The sequence below is a fragment of the Cupressus sempervirens genome, chromosome 3 (assembly GCF_028749045.1).
Source record: "Cupressus sempervirens isolate cs-2001-9-10 chromosome 3, ASM2874904v1, whole genome shotgun sequence".
NCBI lineage: Eukaryota > Viridiplantae > Streptophyta > Pinopsida > Cupressales > Cupressaceae > Cupressus > Cupressus sempervirens.
The window spans coordinates 900,586,667-900,602,857 of NC_143120.1; positions in this window are offsets into that span (position 1 = coordinate 900,586,667).

Genomic DNA, 16,191 nt, shown 5'->3' on the forward strand with positions numbered 1-16,191 from the left:
GATAGACATTCATGCAACAAAGGGCCTGGACTATCTTCACAGTGGGGCATTCCACATAGTTATACATTGTGGTGTGAAGAGTACCATTATTCTTCTAGATGAAAACTTCAACACCAAAGTTTTTGATTTTGGCTTTTGTAAAATAGTGGATACATTTTGTTGGAATTACAATTGGGAAACATATACTTCTGGGGGGATGAATCAAAAGTATTAATCTTTAACCAATAAATTTTTTAATTTAAAATAATGCATGCATTAACATATTAAAATAACATGTATTTTTAAATGCATCCACATAAATACTTGACACCAGATATGATTACCTAGGAGCCCTCCAAATGAGAAGGTAAAACTGGGGTGGGGATGACACCCACAATTCTTCACTACTGCAGCAATAAAGTGTCACCTGTTAAGGTTACATAGTTTGACCATTTTCACAATCTGCTTGTGAAAGGCCTGCCCTGTTAAAGGCTTACAAAGGATTGTTGGATCCTACCCTGTTAAAGGATTTTGAACACCCTGTTAGAAGTGTGCCTGGTTAAAGGATTTTCATAACATTCACTTGGAATGTCACCCTGTTAAAGGATTTTACAATGGCTATTAAGTCAACCTTAGTCCAAAGGATTTCGCCCTACTAATACAGTTGTTAGAAAGTAATAGTAGAATTTTTGATCTGATAACTTACAACTTTGCCTTGCTGATTTCAAATCACAATTATGTTCATCTTGATCCTTTTGATCTATTATAACAATGTTGTATCACTTCTCCTCTGTTATGCAATTCTTTCACTCTTGCTATGTCACCTTGAATGCTTTCTGATCAATTCACCCCTCCTCTTCCTTCTATTCTTCATTCACATCACTCCTTCATACACACTCAATTATGGGGCTTCATCTTCCTTAAAAAGACTTTGGTTGCTTAGGGTTAGGTATGAATCTACGACTGAGATTAATTCATTTTTCCATTTAACCTTTCCAATTTTTTGATTGGTTACATGTTGATTTCATTGGGAATCCAAATAGATTCATCCTTATCTTTAAAGCTTTGAGATCTATTCATAAGTCAGCATAAAATGGTTTACATAGTTGTTTGTGCCATTACAAACAACTAGGTCCATTCTATGTTACTCGGCACTTGATAATATTGATGCTAGGCACTTATTGTAATTGTGTCTAGCTCGACACCTAAACTTGCTCAGCATCAACTGTATGCTTGGCACTTGAATTACTTGGCACATGAGTGACTCAGCACTCATTGCAACTCGACATCTATACATATTATACTTGGCATAAATTACTAGCTCGACATGAACTTAGTAAATATCTTAAGAGTGTTGACACTCAATTGTCAAAACCATTATGAGATCAACAATCTCCCCAATTGACATGAGTGTCAAAAACACTTAACTATATATAACAGATCTAATCTTCAAAAGTATAATACATTCACAGCTCGGTATATACATAAAACTTCAAAAAAATTCAAAATTTTGGCATAAACTTATATACTTCAAAATTTTGTAACTTCCCCTGAGTTAATGTGCCTGTTTTATATCCAAAATATCTTCTCTTCTTTGAGTAGATTTGCTTCTTGTTGATACTCTTTGTCTTCAAAAATATGATTACTCTTTATCTATCTGATATGCTCTATTTCTACTCTTTTTTTGTTTGCTCCCCTTTGTTTTCTCTCCCCCTTTCAGGTTATCTCCCTCTTTCTTTTTGTCTCCCCCTTTCATATGTAACTCCATTTGTATACTAATACTCTTTATCTCCCCTTGCGCATTTGTCTTCCCCTTTATTCTTTATTATCTCCCCCTTTTTTGACACTGATGTCAAAGGGTCTATACATTAATTATGTATTTGTCCAAAAAGTTATTGTGGACTTCCATTGTAATCTACAGAGCAGTGTCCTAGTTGTCTAATGCAACATCTAAGGACTTTATTTGGATAGTTGTTTCTACTACAAGGTGAACTAGTCCATCCAAAGTTGAAAGATTAGGATCTTTCTTTAACACTATTTCTACATAAGCTAGTTCCTTTTTGAGTATTCTCATATGAGGGGTAAGGGAGGCTTGTATATTAATCAACTTGGCTCTTATATTAGCTTCTTCTACCGTTAACACAGCTAGTTTATTTTGTGTTTGAAGCACTGAATAAAAATGCTTCTCACTCTGAGCTAGGTACTTAGGTAATTGCATACCTGAGAGTTTCAAATTGTTCTCCAGACTCAAAATCCTATGGCTTGTTTCTTGTGTGAAGAGTGTAGGATCACACAATTTTGTGTACAATGAGAATATGTTCTCAAGTACCTTCTTCACTTTCTCAATTTTGGTAGGCAATTCAACTTGTGATAGTGCTATTTCACTAGATATTTTCTCATTAACTTTCCCTTGAAATTTCCTTTCAGCCCATTCCATAAGTTTAGTATTTGTATCCTGGTCTTCATTAGTCACTTGTTCGACAATTTCTAATAGTTGTTCTAATATGGGCTTGGATTCTTTAGGTGTTTGCAAGCTAAAGGCATCCAAAAAGATGTCCTTAATCTCTTGTAATGCTTGCCTTTGTTTATACTCCTTTCTAAGTATTTCTTGAGTTTTCTTTCTCTCCAAGGCTTCTTGCATTATACTTATATGTTCTAATGTCATGGTTGCATAGTCATATTTAGGTATCACTATCTCTTCATCTAAAATTGCATCACCATAGTGAAACACCTTGGAAACCTTGAATGAGTTGGAGCCTGTTGCTGAAATCTACAATGGTATTACATCAATGCTTGGCCTTTGAAGGACTTTTTTTGGAGTGCCAGTTATTGGTAAATTTACCAATGTTTGTATGGCTTCTTTCTCCTTCTCCTTTGGTGTGTCCTTTTCTTCATTCTTGTCTTGATCAATTATTAATATCTGACCTGCTCCTTGTGTTTGTGTATTAGGTACAGATACCTCTGTTTGTCCTATTTGTGTTTTTGAAGTTTTCTCCTCTTGAACAGTCTATGTTTGTTGTTCAACCATGAAAACTTTTACAGTAGTATCAACCTTTGCAGATGTATCATTTGATGTTTGTAGTAGAGGTTGACCACTAGTAGTTGAAGGGATGACAAAAGGTGGTTCTTGTGTATTCACCTTGTCCCTTGTTATATCAACGACTACTTTTTGAATTTTATCCACACTGACCAACACAGGGTTCTCACATAATCTAGCTTGAAGTGTGGTTTGGTCAAGGATCTTCTTTAGATGCTCTACAGTTAATGGATTGATGTTCTAAGGTGAACTATTAGGAACATCCTTTACTTTTATAGTTTTTGTAGGTGTGTTTTTCATGTGGAGGGCTCATAACTAGCATTTCTATGTCTTACACGCTCTGTTCTAATTGTTGCTCTTCAGTTGTTGCCATTTCATCTAACTTCTTTGATATCTCCTCCACGGTGGTGTTTTCCTTTTCTTTTTCTTTTTCTTCTTCCTTGTCCTCATCTTCCTCATTATTTCTACCTTCAAAGGGATTTTCTTCTCCTGCTTTAATTGTAGTCAAGCCATGTATCAATTTCCACATTTGTGTGGATTTCTTGACAACATCCTCAATTTTGTTCTGCAGAATGCTAAATGCCCTATATTTTGGTGCAAATCCACTACCATATTTCTTATTGGCCTTTTTAATTTATCCCCTTGATAACTCTAGCATCACTTGTGCTAATTTTGATTCCCTTATTTCTTTCTCCATGTTCAAGCAGTAATGCCACTTATTCTCAACAATTATATACAATTCCTTTGGCATTGTATTATCCAATTCAAGAGGAGTGTTCTTGAATTTTTCCATCATGGCATACACTGACTCTTCTATCATATTTTGGTCTTCTCTACCAAGTTTTTCAAAATTAATACCTTTTAATCCTATTAAGTCTGCATTATCTCTAATATTATCACAAATATTTTCAAGATCAAATTTAGTTGTATGACTTACCACTCTAAACTGACTTGTGTCCTCAGACTCTGTCTTCTCATCATCTATCTCTGGTTGTGCTATGTATTTTCTTCTTGGTCTCTTCTGCACTGGACCCTTTGTTTAGTAGCTTTTGTTTTCTCTTTTTCTTGCTCCTTGGCTTTTTGAGTAGTTGCCCTTGTACTAGCTCTTGTTGCGAGAGCTGTAGGCTTTGTTTTACTTGGTTTGGCACCCCTTTTTTATTTTGGTTTGGCTGTAGGTTGTGCCTTAGCTTTCCTCTTCTTTGGTTCAGACTTTGTTGGTGCTTCCTCAGCTTCTTCCCCCTCTGCACCTTATTCTTCCTGATCTTTATCCATGCCTTGGGTTAAAGCAAGAGGTTCTTGACCTTACACCTCTTCTTCCTCTTCATCTTCTTCATCATTATCTCCTACACCTTCTCCAAACTTAGCCTTCAGTTTCCTCACCATTTTGTCCTTCTTTTTCAAAGTTGAGGCAGTCTTCAATTCCATCTCAACCTTTGACTTCACAACATCATAATTACCAAAAAATTGGCACTTTTGTCAATTTCTTCTACAAGAAGTGCAGTGATAGCAGTTGAGGCTTCATCAACATTAATTTCATATCCTAGAGGCCTTAGCCATCTAACTCTAGGTACAACAGCTTGGATGAAAGTGTAGTCAATGTCTACAAGGAAACAAATATCATTGTAGTGTTTCTCAACTAAGGAAATAGGAATCCTCAACCTCTGTTTCATAGACTTCTTAAAGTCTTCAAAATAACTTGTCATTACTGATTCAAAATTTTCTCCCATTTGTTCAATATACTCATTAATTTGAACTACAACTGACCTATTGGTCTTCCATCCTATTTTTCCAAAAGATGGGAACTCATTTTGTACATAGAAAAATATACATGCCAATATTGAACCAAATTTGCATCGAGCACTCTTTGAATTTCTTATTGCTCTTAGGTTCTCCATTATCTATTGCATTTGGAGTTTTGCAAGATCATAGGTATGATCTTTATTGACAATCTTAAAACCTAAATCACTACTATGTAGGGAACACTATTTAGTCTGCTTGAATGATAGAATTTATGTGAAATGACTCTAATGGCAAAGTCAAGAAGTGGATCTGTAACAGTGTCAATAGTCATTTCATGCTTGTTCCACTTAGCCCCTATGTTTTTCTCAACTACTTCTTTGGAGTCACTCCTCAATGTCTTGGGTTGATCTAGGGTTGGGTATCTAGTAACCCTGTGTACAAATTATCTTTGAAATTTTAATGGGTCCACCCTCTAATCATAGACATCCATCATGTATTCTGCTTAGAACTATTTTGATCCACTCAGTTTTGAAGACTGTTGGGAAATCTAGGGCACGGGTTAAGCCCTTTCTCTCTACAATCTTGAATTCCTCCTTTAATACACCATTTTCACATAATTTGTCATATGCTTGTCTAAGTTCCATGTCTCCAATGCCTCCTACCTTTCAACTATAGCACTTTCTTACATCTTATACCATTACAACCTTTGGCAGAATCATAGATAACACTCCTGTTGGGTCATTTTCATGGGCAAATTCTGGTATAGCCTTGAAATCTAGTTGTTTAACCTCGTTGTTGACTAATTGAACATTGAACACCTCTTTCTCTTTTATAGTTCCTGAACTAGATGCCATTTTGACAATCTAGGGTTTAACAAATATGAAACTACATAGCTTGACAGATGAAGAATGCCTTAAAAATTGATGAACTCATGCTTGATCTTCACTATGATCCATGCAAATGCTTTGATTTTTCTTGTGAATCACTTATTTTCTCTGCTCGCTCCTGCTTTGAATTTGTAATGACGAAAAATATGTGAAATTTGACCATATACCCTTTCAAAATATAACATTTATTGCATGGTGCATGTACAGTTGTAAACTCAACTTCAATATGATTTATGTTTCATTCAGCATCCATTAATTTTACCATCACTCAGCAGCTTTACTCAACACCCATAAAATTTTGCTCACTTGTTAGCTACTACTGACTCAGCTCAAATTGACTTTGGCTAATAGCTCAACACTTACTAGTATTTTACTCGGCATCTGAAGAGGATTTTTTACACTCAGCAGTAATGTGAAAACTTGAAGATTTGACCTTGGATTTTCCTTATTATCTTGCATCTTTCTTCATGCGAATATATCTTTTTCAATACTAACTTCTTTTGGAACTGATGTATGATAAAACATTTTAAATATTAGTCCCACATACCTCCTTTTAGCTTAATTTGATGAGGTGTGACCACTTGACCTATTCGGTGAAGTGATCCCTTCATTTGATGTGTTGCATCCATCTTTCTTCTTCCATGTTTTGTTCATCTCTCCTCTGGTTTGTTCAACATCTACCTTGCCTTTTCCTTTGTTCAACTCTGAGTTAGGTATCGTTGACCTTGTTGGGCAATGCTTGCTGATATGACTAGTCTTCAAACAACTAAAGCATGTAGTTTGACTCAACCATCTATCGTAGTTACCACTAAAGTGTGTTCTTATGCAATTCTCAAGGATGTTTCCATAATCTTGACAATAATGATAGCTATATCTTGTATTGTAATCCTAGTTATAGGAGTTTTCATAGCTTCTTACCTTTGTTGGCTTGCTTGATGACCATGTAGAATTGGATCTGCATTCAAAGGCTCTGTGTCCAAACTTTTGACAATTGTACCAGTGTCCTTCAAATTTTGGTGCATGCATGGTTCTGGTTTTACATTCATGTGCCTAATGACCTTGTTTGTTGCACTTGTGACAATGAGTCATGTTCTTTGGCTTAGCATTCTTACTCCAACAAACATTAGTTATATCTCCTTTCTTACCACAATGATGATAAGTAGGTTTAGAGTTCTTAACTTTATTGTTCCTTTCCTTAGCAGCTTTGGATGATTCTCCTTCTTCAATGCTTATGTAGCCCAATATTGATGTATCTTTACTAGATCTAGGGGATTTTGGTAGTTGCTCAAATTACTTGATGGCTTCATTTGGCTTGTTGAAACTTTGAGAAAATTCCTTTTCTCTTTTCAAGTCATTCTACAATTGTTCATTTTGCAACTTTAGTGTGGTTATTTCAATGTCTTTGACATTCAACTCATGATGAGCATTCATCATTTGGCTTAAGGTGTCCAATTGCATGTTTGATCCTGGATAGCTCTACTGACTTTTCCTCCAATCAGTTTGCCAAAATTATTTTGTTTGGCTTGTCTTCTATGGCTTTCTTCTTTTTTTCAGTCACCTCACACAGCAGTATATCTTTTGATTCTTGTTCCAACTTGAGATTTCTAATCTCTTCAATTTGTGCTCTATTCTTTTCCATCAGATCTACAATTGTTGTATTGAATTCACTAGAGTTACCATCTGCAAATAACTTTGTGGTGTCAATCTCTTTGTATTGTGTGTCATTTTCTACTATAGAAATCTCTTTCCTTCTCTTTAGGGAGCTCTTCAAATCATCTTTGGCTTCATTCATTTGTTGTAGTATGAGATGTATCTCAATCTCCTAGTTTTCAATGGTCTTTCCCAACTTGTAAACTTCTATTTCAAGATTTTCTCTCCAAGCTGTAAAGTTTCTCCTCTTGAGAACTCAACTCTGATACCAATTGTTGAAATTACAATTGGGAAACATATACTTCTGAGGGGGGGGTGTAAATCAGAAGTATTAATCTTTAACCAATAAAAATTTAAATTTAAAACAATGCATGTATTAACATATTAAAATAACATGTAAAGTAAATATATCCACATAAACACTTGACACCAGATATGATTACCTAGAGACCCTCCAAATGAGAAGGTAAAACTAGGGTGGGGATGACATCTACAATTCTTCACTACTGTAGCAATAAAGTGTCACCTATTAAGGTCACATAGTTTGACCATTTTCATGATCTAACATGTGAAAGGCCTGCCCTATTAAAGGCTTACAAATGATTGTTGGATCCTACCCTGTTAAAGGATTTTGAATACCCTGTTAGAAGTGCACCTGGTTAAAGGACTTTTAGAACATTCACTTGGAATGTCACCATGTTAAAGGATTTTACAATGACTGTTAAGTCAACCTTAGTCCAAAGGATTTCACCCTACTGATACAGTTGTTAGAAAGTAACATTAGAATGTTGGATCTGATAACTTACAAATTTTCCTTGCTGATTTTAGATCACAATTCTATCTATCTTGATCCTTTTGATTTTTTATAACAATGTTGTATTGCTTCTCCTATATTCTACAAACTGTTTTTGCAATTCTTTTACTCTTGCTAAGTCACCTTGAATGCTTTCTGATCAATTCACCCCTTCTCTTCCTTCTATTCTTCATTCGCATCACTCCTTCATACACACTAAATTATGGGGCTTTGTCTTCCTTAAAAAGACTTTGGTGGCTTAGGGTTAGGTATGAATCTATGGTTGAGACTCATTCATTCTTCCATTTAACCTTTCCAATTTTTTGATTGGTTGCATGTTGATTTCATAAGGAATCCAAATAGATTCATCCTTATCTTCAAAGCTTTGAGATCTATTCATAAGTCGGCATAAAATGGTTTACATAGTTGTTTGTGCCATCACAAACAACTAAGTCCATTCTATGTTACTCGACACTTGATAATATTGATGCTCGGTACTTATTGTAATTTTGTTTGGCTTGGCACCTGAACTTGCTCCACATCAATTGTATGCTCGGCACTTGAATTACTCGCACATGAGTGACTCGAAACTCATTGCAACTCGACATCTATGCATATTATACTTGGCATATATTACTAGCTCAACATGTACTTAGTAAATATCTTAAGTGTGTTGACACTCAAGTGTCAAAACCAATATGAGATGAACACATTTGATGAAAGACATGTGACCAGGATGGCCAATACATAAATGAAGTTATGTTGCTATAGTAAATTTTGAAAAATCTTCCCTAATTTGGACAAAGAAACTCATATTGTAACTTTTGCTAGCATTTAGGAGGTGGTAATTGAACAATATAACTGCTATCTATCAGAATGGACATGAATAAAATACACAAACATGAGGATAGTGGTGGAATTACTATTCCATGCAATAAATCCTGAATCTCTTGTCAAACCAAACCCACCTCATCCTAACAAGATACTGGAATTCTTCCATTACACCACATCCTAATAAGATATTGAAATTTCTCCATTAAGCCACATCCTACCCCAATATATAGGATAATAGGTCCTACCCCCAATCTACAAAATAACAGGTTGACAATTATGTAGCATTTTAGCTTCAAATATCAACAAATATTATCAACTTTCAATGATCAATATTAAGACAAGAAAGTTTAGATCACCTTGTTCTTTCTCTTTATCTTAATGCAACACTTAATGATTGTGTTGTCATGCTCAGTTATATCCCAAACAGATTGAGATAGAGTTTGAACTTCAAGCATCAACCAACACAAGTCAAGATTTGCATGAACAAGGGATTAACTCTAAGCATTTAGAAATCAACATTTAGATATTAGGATTATAATCTCTATTTTTCTCCTTTTCTTGGTGCACAATATAGTTTTCCAATATCGACACATGTTCTAGTCACTAGTAAAAACTCCTTGCCCCCCCCCCCCCCATTTGGTGTTAATGGCCTTAATCATCTAACAAAATCATTACCTTAATAATTATTCCTCAATAATGCTTACATGAAGAGTATTTTGATTTAATTTAATAAAGGATAAAATAAATTCGATAAAATACAAGTGACAATAAAGTGAACAATAATTTTGGAAGTTGAAATATGAGTTGTGACAATAAGTACAAAATTTGTGACATAACATTTTCAACATGGATCTCTTGCTTTCTCATGCTTGGCAAAAGTAAACACATGTTGTAATTACCTAAATACTTTCTATGTTTCACAAAACTTACACAAATTTTGGAATGTTTTGAAAAGATTTTTCAAGAAAATAATTATAAAAGAAATAGCACAACAACACTAAAATCATCCTATCCTAATCTGCGAGAACTTGTTGCCTAATCTAGATTTACCCAATACCTACAAGTGCTTTCCAATAGAGACAAAAACTTGACCAATTTCTATACATTAGAAAATGTTTTCCATAGCTATTCCCTCCAATGCAAATAAAGCTTCCCTTCTTTACCTTTTGCCCACCTTTTAGCTCAATTTAGGACAAAAGTATATTGCCCCAAGTTCAAGCAATTTCTAAATATTTGTAAATGACTACAAGTATCCTATGTTGCCAAATCAAATGTTTTACCTACTGAACACAAGTATGAAATGTTCCAAATTGGATCTGAATCTAGACCATTCACACATATTATGACCTTTTCCTACTCTTCCAAACATGTAAAAGGTGAGTAAACCCCTAAAATGCGATGTGATCTTCATTTTCATTCATTTTACGAACACATTAAATGGCAAATGCAGTGAAGAACGATTTTTTGGATTGAAATTTTAGTTGACTAATAATATAATGTCACCTCTCTTAGAAGGATATTGAAGATTTAGTAGTGATGGAGCCCTATTTTTTTGCAAAAAATTATGGCCTCCATTTAAAAGATGATGTTGAAGATTTGATGAAGTATTAAGGCCTCATATAAATCTAGTTTTAAGAACAACATTAGTAAACATTTTGTCACCCAATTATGGGTTAATATGCTCATTGTTCAAATTAAAAGCAATTTAAAATGTTATCAAATGAAGGCTACCTTTAAACATCACATACTCACATGCTGCTTTCTCTGCTACCATCTTTGAATGGTGTTAGTGAACAGATTGTCCTTCAAGAAGATACATGCAAATATAACTCCAAATGCCCAAGTAAGAAGACTAATCAGCACTAACAGTTGGATAGGTTATCATTGGATTGATAACCTTCCTCTAAATTTTATCGAGTACAGCTCCCCATGTAAGATATACAATGAATTATATGTGGATGCTTTTAACCAAAAAGCACAAAAGGTTTTACAAACATCTACTCATAAACATGAAATAGATGCAGAAACCTAAGTGACTAAAAAGAAAAGAACAACAAATAACACAAAGTCTATTTGTTGGATGCTACATTACAAAGTGGAAACAAAGAATATATCTTCCATCCTCTTGAGAAATGAAAAATTAGAGCTATTCAAAGATATTTTGAAATGTTAATGTAATTGGAAAACACTAACATTAGAATGTATTTCAAAGAAAATTGAAAACAATACAAAGATTGTGATCAGTGGAAAGAAATTGCCTCATAATCAAAGTTTTGATGCAATTATCTTTCAATCTCCCTTCTCCAAAATGCAAAAGACAACAAAGATCCTCATACACATTTACAGTCCATGTCACTATCCAAAGAAAACTAAAACTCTCCCTTTGTATTACATAAAACAAATCAAAATCTATCCTATCTCTAACACATAGTTTAGAAATAAAATAAACACCTGAGTATTCTGAAAATCTATCCTATCTCTAACACACAGTTTAGAAAGAAAATGGAACAATTCTGAAAATTTCCTCTTCCTGCTGTAGCACACAGTCTGCAGTCCTCGAAAGGAGAAAAAAATGGAACCCCTATCCCAAATAATGCTCCAATATTTATAACTTTAGGCAACGAGTAACCTTCACCAAAAAATAGTTATTTAGTTATAAAAATTGATAGGTTCGAAGGTGGTTATTCAGTTATAAAAACTGACAGGTTCGAAGGTGGTTATGTAGTTATAAAAACTAATAGGTCAGAGTATGGGAGGCATAACTAATTATCCCACTATTGGATCTCCTTCATTTTCAGATATATTGGTGATATCATTTTTATCTATGTTTCCACTAGAGCGATTGGTAAAATTATGCTCAAGTCAAAAGTTATTGGTTACTGTTTGCAGGTAGATAAAACTGTCAACCATCGAACCCGTTGAACCACTTTGAACCATGTCATGTTTTGAACCTGAACTCTGAACTATTGAACATTTACATTGAATTTGCCTCTATTTGAGCTCCTTGAACCTATGAACCATTTAATACATCTCAAACCGATTGAATTCTTTGAATTGCCAAACTCATTCGAACCTGCGGGATAAACTCTTCTGAACCAAATGAACCTCATTGAACCACTTTGAACCTAGTTCAAAGTAGTTCAAAGAGGTTCAAGACCTAAAACTAAAAGTTCAAATACTAAACCAAATTTCAAATCTTTTGAACCTATATTCCAAAGCCTGAGATTTACACTTTAAAACTAGTGAACCTGCACTTTGTATTTTAGTCATGAACACCTGAGTTTGAACACTTGAAATCAAAATCTTGAGCCTTCTGAAAGTGTGTCTCTAGTAAACCCAAATTTCAAAACTAAACCTCTAAAATTGGCTCATTGATTTGTAGATGTTGGCCCTTCAAACTCTGAGCATAAATTTTATATGAAGACTTTGTATTTGAACCTGCAAGATGGACCATTTAAACCATCGAACCACTTCGAACTATTTTGAACTATCAAACCACTTCAAACCACTTTGAACCAAGTTCAAAGTAGTTCAAAGAGGTTCAAAACCTGAAACTGAAAGGTTCAAGACTTGAAGCTAAAATTTTAAAATTTGGGTCCATATGTGTACCAATAGGGGCTCTAACTGCGGAACTATTTTTGATGCAAAAATAGAGAACCCCAACAATCTCTGGAAAAAGACAAGTTCCTTATCCCTTGGGTGGATAAAGTCACCAAGAAGAGAAAACTAGGAGTTGCTTGCAGAGAGGGTGGAGGGGAGTAGGGCAAAGCCAACCAACAAAACACCTAAACTACCAATAAGCATGAAGCTTGCCCATTATTTCAAACTAACACTACGCACACCCAAAAGACATATTTACAAAATATTTACAAAGGTAGGAAGATAACCTACCATAAAGCCAGAAAATGAAAAGAATCACGTGAATCCATTTACTGGTTGGGAGAAGTAGGAGCCTTTTCTGATCAGCAAGCCATGTCTTAATAAAGTAGCTCCATACCATTGCTTAATGACAACTCTTTCATTGCCAAATTTCAAACTGACAGTGTACATGCATATGTTGATCTAGCGCTCTTTTCTAAATAGCCATAACTCATCATAGTACTCTTTCTCATGCAAGAGTTGATCTTTCACATCCACAGGGTTAGCTTCCACTTCAAGCTTACAAATATAAAATGTAGAAATCTCACCAAGAGATGATGCACAATACCTGGAAATGCTATCATGAAGATTGAATTCTTGCATAAGATCATTAATGTCATGGTCAGCTTGTAGCCATAGAGACATCTCATCCAACATGGGATCAACCCCTAAATATGTGTTTTCTTCATCTCTTTCGAGAAACAAACTATCATCAAACACACCACATACTCCATTTTTTTCCTTTCCCAAAGTGTTATTACATGTTTCAACATTACTTACACAATCCAAATCAGCAAAATATGAATGACAAGAAAAATTATCAATGAATATTTCATTTTCAATCTGATTTGAATGAATACTTGAGTCATCATTAGATGAATGATCTGGCTTGAGTGATGATAGGAATGTGTTTATGATTTCTTCTTCCTCATTAAGAAGAGTGTCTCTCAATATACTAGTTGAATCATCACTAGGTTGAAAACCAACTTTATACCTCTTTTCTTCAAGAAGAAAATCAACACAATGAGTTTCATCCAAAGGAATTCTCACCTCATCTTCACGAAGAATTGGATCATCATCAAATGGACTAACTTGAGAGAGGCCTTCCGGCTAAAGAGATAACAAGAATTTATCAATGATTTCTTCTCCTTTATCAAGGAATGTGCCTCTCCATGCTTCAGCTGGGTTATCTATAGGCTGAGTGATAACTTTAGCATATTCATCATGAGAAGGAAACTCTCCCACATGCACTCTCAACTCATCATAATTACATATTTCATCCTCAAAACAATCAAATCTTTCCATGGGCTGATTACAGACTTTTAAGCATGAGGAATCGTCTTCATTTTTCACGTGTGGAAAGTTCACAAAGACTTCCCAAACAAAGATGACTACCATCATTTTCATCCACTTCATTAAAGGTGAAAGGTTGGAATTTTGGTAGCAAGTTGTCTAATCTTTCATAATTAGAAGATTTTGAAACAAGATGACCATTATCACTCTCAAAATTGTAACTTTCAAGACATGGGGAGAAAGATTTAGAGGCACCTTCTTTAAAATCATCAATACTAACAAGATTTGTTGTTGCATTATTTCCAAAGTGGAAAGATTATGCGATAGGGTTGTTTTCAGCATTCACATTCAAAGAGCCAATGCCCTCACAATCTCTCATGATATTTAAAGATTCATCTTCTGATAAATCAGTAGTAGAAAACATTTTAATGGAATTTTTAACAAAAGAATGATCACCATGATCTTCAACTGGGAAACTTTCTACATGAGATGAAGAAAGATCTTGAGGCAAGATTTATTGATTATTGCTTACTTTCTCTCCATTACTGTCACATATATTCTCATCCCTCAGAACTAGATCAGCATGGGGCTGGAGTAACTGTGGCTGTACTTCTTGGTCATTCATGACAAGGTGATTGAAGTACATGGGTGAAACTAAGATAACTGGAGCTTCATCATCATCCACCTCCAAATGCTTCTTCAACCAAGACACTTTCTCTTCAAGTTCTTGCAAGTCTTTCAACTTGTGAAGTCTCACGCAAAGGCTTTTCCATATCAGCCAAGATGCTGCATCATCTTCAAAGATTATATTTTTCTAGATACCCCTGGAAATGCTTTCTTTAAAACTGTCCACAAAGTCACGTAACACTTTATCATCAATTTGATAAAGTTCCAGGAGAGCAGGGTCTAACCTCGATCTTCTCATGACTTTTGTATCTAGCATGGTCTTCGTATAGAGTTGCCAATCTCCTGCACATGAAGATCATCATAAAACTGAGGAAGCAAATGTTAGGCACTTAAATCTTCACTTTTTAGATTTATCCCCAGCAGAGTCACCAAAAATCTGTTAGTAAATAGATTGTCCTCGAAGAAGATACATGCATATATAACTCCAAATGCCCAAGTAAGAAGACTAATCAACACTAACAGTTGGATAGGTTATCATTGGATTGATAACCTTCCTCTAAATTTTATCAAGTATAGCTCCCCGTGTAAGATATACAATGAATTATATGTGGATGCTTTTAACCAAAAAGCACAAAAGGTTTTACAAACATCTAGTCATAAACACAAAATAGATGCAGAAACTTAAGTGACTGAAAAGAAAAGAACAACAAATAACACAAAGTCTATTTGTTGGATGCTACATTACAAAGTGGAAACAAAGATTATATCTTCCATCCTCTTGCGAAAATGAAAAATTAGAGCTATTCAAATATATTTTGAAATGTTAATATAATTGGAAAACAATGACATTAGACTGTATTTCAAAGAAAACTGAAAACAATACAAAGATCATGATCAATGGAAAGAAATTGCCTCATAATCAAAGTTTTGATGCAATTATCTTTCAGTCTCCCTTCTCCAAAATGCAAAAGATAGCAAAGATCCTCATACACATTTACAGTCCATGTCACTATCCAAAGAAAACTGAAACTCTCCCTTTGTATGACATAAAACAAATCAAAATCTATCCTATCTCTAACACATAGTTTAGAAATAAAATAAACACTAGCTCTACCTTCTCACAGCCTCACAAGAAAATGGAACAATTTTTAAAATTTCCTCTTCCTATTGTAGCACATAGTCTGCAGTCCCCAAAAGAAGAAAAAAATGGAACCCCTATCCCAAATAATGCTTCAATATTTATAGCTTTAGGCATCGAGTAACCTTCACCAAAAATTAGTTATTTAGTTATAAAAATAGTTATAAAAATTGATAGGTTTGAAGGTGGTTATTTGGTTATAAAAATTGACAGGTTCGAAGGTGGTTATGCAGTTATAAAAACTAATAGGTTTGAGTATGGGAGGCATAACTAATTATCCCACTGTTGGATCTCCTTCATTTTCAGATATATTGGTGATATCATTTTTATCTATGTTTCTACCAAAGCGATTGGTAAAATTATGTCCGAGTCAAAAGTTATTGGTTGTTGTTTGTAGGTAGATAAAATTGTCGAACCATCGAACCCGTTGAACCACTTTGAACCATGTCATGTTTTGAACCTAAACTCTGAAGTGTTGAACATTTACATTGAATTTGCCTCTATTTGAGCTCCTTGAACCTATGAAACATTTAATGCATCTCAAACCAATTGAATTCTTTGAACTGCCAAACTC